The sequence below is a fragment of the Anguilla rostrata genome, chromosome 17 (assembly GCF_018555375.3).
Source record: "Anguilla rostrata isolate EN2019 chromosome 17, ASM1855537v3, whole genome shotgun sequence".
In the NCBI taxonomy this organism is placed as follows: domain Eukaryota; kingdom Metazoa; phylum Chordata; class Actinopteri; order Anguilliformes; family Anguillidae; genus Anguilla; species Anguilla rostrata.
The window spans coordinates 331679-337889 of record NC_057949.1 but is presented as its reverse complement, the minus strand read 5'-3'; positions in this window follow the sequence as shown (position 1 = coordinate 337889).

Below are 6211 nucleotides of genomic sequence, written 5' to 3'. Positions count from 1 at the left end.
GAATTAGTACAGTTAATCTTCAGAGGAAGATCCAAAGCTTGGAGGAAGAGAAATCCAGGGTTGTTATTCAGGAAAAAATGCGTGCAAATGCAAAACCCATGAAACAGAGCGGTGTGAGTTGGAAATGAGGCAGCTGAGGGATGAGATTCAGAGATGGAAGGACACCAAGCCACAGGTGCAAACTAAAGAGGTTGTGAATGAGGTTCTTCAGTATCGTGAAGACCCCAAAACCAAGGAGGAGGTGGAGACACTCAAGAGAAAACTGGCTGATGAACAGAAGAAGCGTTTGGACGTTTGGTTAAAATATCCATGGCTGGAATGAGTGTGAAGCTTCTGTTGTAAAACTGTTGGATAGAGAATTTTTTTAAATGGTTTCATATTGCAGCAAAACAGGACATTAAGAGAGAAAGAAATAATGCTATATAGCAATATGAAATCATAACTGTTGTGAGAGAAGTATAATTTCTCTATAGTTTATGGTGTGGTAGTTCTGAATCCAGTTCCATCTACTGTTACTTATTTGCTTTTGGCAAGTTACCCCTCTGAAAGATAGCCCAAAGGGGCAATCTAGTGGATGAACCTCGGCTGAAATAGGCAAATCAATCATTCCTATTCAAATTAAATGCAAGCGCATTTCCAGTTACACGAAGACAAAAGCAAAGTATCACACACCCAACCTAAGACAAACATTAAATGTAAAGACAAAATGAAACCAGGTAAATCACAAAACATAAATGAAAAAGAAAAAATGTATCCAATGCACAGTCAGGAGACCATTCAAAAAAGCATCAGAGTGAGTGCCTTTAAAGCATGCACACACACACACACACACACACACACACACACACACACGCACACACGCATGCATGCATACAGTAACACATTGAAGCTCATTCCCTGTTATTACCAAGCTAAACATAAGGACTCATTTAAATGCTAGTGCTTAATAGCTGCAGAGACCAACGCCCAGCTCTGCACTAGGGAGGGCCTGGCTATGTTCAGTCTTGCTCTCCTGCTTCATTGGATGGTTTAAAAGCTGGGCTGAGTGCCTGTTTCAGACTCCCTGTTCACAAAAGGACTTGAACAACTAACACTTTTACTGTCTGTGATCTGCTCAATGACCAAAATGTATACCTTCTGTTATCTGTAGTCCAAGATTGCTACAGGGTATCATACTTACTGATATTAAATTCAGTTTGCCAGTATGTGCTTGCACCTGTCCCTCTGAAATATGACATAATTAAACAAAATGTACAGTAAGCTCCATAATGTTTGGGACAAAGACTGTTTTTATTGATTTGGCTCTATACTCCACAATTTTAGGTTAGCAATTAAACAATTAACATGTGGTTAAGTTTCACCATGCAGAAATTACAGCACCTTGCATACATAGCCCCCGCCCCTCAATTTCAAGGGACCATAATGTTTTGGCCAAATGGTTTCTGATTAATCAGGTGTGTTCTGTTGCTTTCTTAATGCAGGCTTGAAAGTTTTCAGTATCTAGTCTAGATTCTAGGCTTTTGATTGCCAGTCAGTTACTGGCATTTTTCAACATGAGGTCCAAAGTTGGAGAAATAAAATATCAAAATCAACTGTTTTGAACATCATTAAGAAGAAAGGAGAACTGGTGAGCTAAAGCAACAAAGTTTTTCAAAAGTAAAAAACTGGAACATTTGTGACTAGCTAAGTCAGTCTCCCACTCTGGATCCAATGAAGATTTTGTTTTATATGATGAAGAGAAAACTTTAGGCGACTAGCCCCCGAAACAAGCAGGATCCAAAGATGGCTGCAGTACAGGCCTGGCAGAGCATCACCAGAGAAGCTACTCTGAACCTGGTGATATCTATGGGTGACAGACTTCAAGCAGTCATTGCATACAAAGATATATGACAAAGTACTTAACATGAATACTTTCATTTACATAAAATTGGTATGTCCCAAAAGTAATGATGTTCTGAAACGAGAGTGTATAAAAATGATGTATAATAAGTGCTGTAATTTCCAGTGCTGAAACCAAAATTTGAGTTTTCAAGATATTTGTCTTCTGCCTCTTGATCTTCCTGGTCCTCTCCTGTCAACATTACTGCATGGCTGGAACCTTCTGAGTGTGTACTGAATACTGCACCTGGAAAAGCTTATTTGCATTTCTCACTGGGAATAACCTTCTTGCCACAATGTTCACTGTGACCCTGCACATCTACAGTTCAGGCCAAAAGTTTACATACACCTAGGCTAAAGACATTCAAACTCAATTTTTCACAATTCCACACATTTCATGTTACCCTAAATTTCCCGTTAAGCCAATTAGGGTATCTCCTTTATTTCCATAAGAGGTCATTTCAAAATAATAGAGTAAGATTTATTTCAGCTTTTATGTACAATATCAGATTTTCAGTGGGTCAAAAGTTTACATACACTTTGTTAGTATGTGGTGGCATTGCCTTTTAATTGCTAAACTTGAATCAAATGCTAGAGGTAACCTTCCACAAGCTTCTCACAATACTCCTGACAGAACTGGTGTAACTCTGTCAGGTTTGTTGGCCTCCTTGCTTGGACACGCTTTTTCAGTTCAGAACACAAATTTTCTATGGGATTCAGGTCAGGGCTTTGTGATGGCCACTCCAATACTTTCACTTTGTTGTCTTTAAGCCATTTTGTTACAACTTTGCAGGTATGCTTAGGATCATTGTTCTGCTGGAGGACCCAGTTTTGACCAAGTTTTAACTTTCTAGCTGATGTCTTGAGGTGTTGCTTTAGTATTTCTAGATAATCCTCCTTCCTCATGATGCCATCTATTTTCTGAAGTGCAACAGGCTCTTTTCCAGCAAAACACCCCCACAACATGCTGTCCCCATGCTTCACAGGTGGGATGGTGTTCTTCAGATTAAAAGCCTCACCCTTTTTCCTCCATACATAGCACTGATCATTATGGCCAAACAGTTCAATTTTTGTTTCATCTGACCAGAGAACACTCCAAAAATCCAGGTCTTCATTCTTGTGATCACTTGCAAACTTCATTCTGGCTCTTTAATACTGGAGTAGGGGCTTCTTTTGTGTGCGGCAGCCTTTCAGGTCATGGGAATGTAGGATTCTATTAATGGTGGATGTAGATACTTTGGTACCTGATGCCTCCAACTCCTTCACCACTTTCTTTGTTCTTGTTTTGGGGTTCAGTTGAACCTTTCAGACCAAAGTTAGTTCAGCCCTGGGAGTTCATTTGTGCCTCCTTCCAGACTTTTATATTTGCATACAATTGTTTGTACAGATGCTTGTGGTTCCTTAAGTTGTTTGGAAATTGTTCCTAAACCCATACCAAAAAGAAATATATTGGCATATATTTCCATATATCCATAATATATGTGCACTATATGTCAGTATATGTTCATTCCTGTGCAAATATATTTCTTATATTCAGAATATACAGAACATGTATTTTAATATATGCTTAAAATATGTCACAGTATATTTTGGTTAGAAATATATGGACAAGAATATATGCATAAATATATGTCACAGTACATTTTGGTTAAGAAATATTTGGACAAAAATATGCAAAGGTATACAATTAGCCTACACTCCTAGCTATGAAATGTACACTAAAATGAATGTATGTGGCATGTTTAGGCCAAGTACTTGTGCTTGAATAGCTATTGTCTATTTGATTTTGTGGGACAAGGAAACCCCAGACATCCTTGTGCAAGTTAGGTTCCCTGCAAATGAGGAATAATTAAGTTTCACTAATTTATCACAATGGCAGGCAATTAAGAATCCATTCTAATCATAGGTTTCACTACCCACCTTAGTAGTTATAATCATATCTAATTCAAATTTTCTCATATGGGGTTCCTGGGACAAAATCTTAAACCTTGACATGAAATATTTTTTATGATCAATATACAACATGGTTTAAAAATAAATTCTATACAGATTGTCCTCACAATCATTATAACAGTCAAAAAACATATATGGAAATATATTTAAACAAAATATATTTCATGTGCCAATTTTTAATATTTATATATATATTGTTAAAATATATGTTAAAAATATATTTTACATATATTTCTTTTCAGTATAGGAAGAGGAACCAGACTTGTGGAGGTCCACAATTTTTTTCTGAGGTCTTGGCGGAGTTGCTTGGATTTTCCCATGGTATCAAGGGCAAAAACGCAGTGGCTCTAATGGTAGAGCCAATTGGTGCCAATTAACTCCCAATTAACTCCTAATTATGACAATTATGGCTAATCAGAAGCTTCTAAAAAGTCACTCTAGCACGCTGAGTGCCGGTCATGGAGTAACTTGCTTAACTTTTCTCTCAAACTATCTATCTGGAATTAATATCAACTGACAGACTCTAATTATAATACAACAAAGCTGGATTCAAACTGAACTGCAACAATATCTCAAACAATGTTTGACAACAACGAATCTGGCTTGAATCATATCTTAACTTTCCAAACACTGCAGAAACCAATGGAGACATGAGCTCCCCAACTGAAACAAACACTGCTATCGCACTCTCTAGCACTCCTAAGCCGGGTAAGTCAAAGTTAAACCGTTTGGCATAAACGAACAGTTCCCACTTCTGATTATGGAGAGACGCAGAGTTCTTTTTCCCATTTACCACAACAACCGAAGGAACGGCAGCCGGATGAGTCTGAACTCTGACAAACTCTACATAGACAATCATTTATTTAAGGACCCAAATATCACCCCTTGGCTATAGTGACATTACCTAATACTAATCCTTTGAGACAGTGACTGTCTGTGAACTGAAAGCTGCTGAAAACATAACTGTCTAATCCTAATAGTGTAATGGTTGGAATATAGAGTTCTTGAGGGAAGAAGGTTGAGAAAATAAACCATGCATGTGTGTATATGTGATTGTGCTATTCTACAACTGTATGAGAAATTATGTACATGAGTAGGCAGGGCCATGGGTGACATGCATGTACACTTCTGGGCAAAAAAATTGGCCAAGCCCAAAATGGCAAAATATTAAGCTTTTAATGGTCTTAACAACAAATCATTGGTCAGAAAAGTAACAAGAATTGAACAAATGCACTCCTGAGACCTCCTGTGCCACCATTTGCTTGTTTACTTTTGCTGCAGTGAGCTGAAGAAGAAGAAACAGGGAAATTCACTTATACAGTAGACAAATTAACATAATGTCAAATAAAAGAGTCATGTTTCGTATTTGGTTGCATATCATTCGCATGCCATGACTTCCTGATGTCTGTGACCTTTCAATATCATCAGGTTATTTTCAGGTTGTCCTACAAGCGATACAAAAACTCTCTGCATTTGAATGGATCTCTATGGGAATTTGGGGGTGGGACTAGATTCAGCTGTAAATTATGCTGATACAGTATGGAACACATTTGTTGGCTAAATGGCTGTAAGTCATCAAGGGTCCAAGGTATCAAATGAGCCTCAAATCACCATGCTACTGCCAGATATGCTGCGGCTCGTCTGGTCTTCAACCTCCCCAGACACTCCCACGTCACTCCCCTGCTCACTACCCTCCACTGGCTGCCTGTTATAGCTCGCATCAAATTTAAAACATTGGTCCTAGCATACCAGGCAGTCAAGGGATCAGCCCCAGCATACCTCCACAAGATATTCAAACCCTACATGCCAGCCAGATCCCTCCGTTCTGCTACCTCAGGACGCCTAGCACCTCCCCCTCTTCGCACCTGCACTTCCAGAACATGTCTCCTGTCTGTTCTGGCCCCACGATGGTGGAATGACCTCCCGGTGGAGGTCAGAACAGCTGAGACACTGACCCATTTCAAACGACGACTGAAGACTCACCTCTTCAGGCTGCACCTCTCCCCATCTCTCCCTACCCCCCTGTAAATGACTGTAAGCTTAGGGTTGTAACTAGACAGCTGTTTCGTAGGTGACTTAGGTGCATTAACTGTCTTAACTACTGCTTGTATTTTTTCCATCAGTTTAACCTCCAGGGTCCAAGTTGAACTATGCGGTTGTTCCCTGCACTTGGACCGGTACTTCTCTCTAGGGGTTTCGTCATACTTGTTTCTGGTTATGGTTATACACTTTGTTGTACGTCGCTCTGGATAAGAGCGTCTGCCAAATGCCTGTAATGTAATGTAATGTAAAGATACTACAAGCATTGTTTCTCCTGAATATTTTTTCCATTGAGTTCAACAGGAAAATTAATCAGGAGAAGCAATGCGTGTATGTTGTA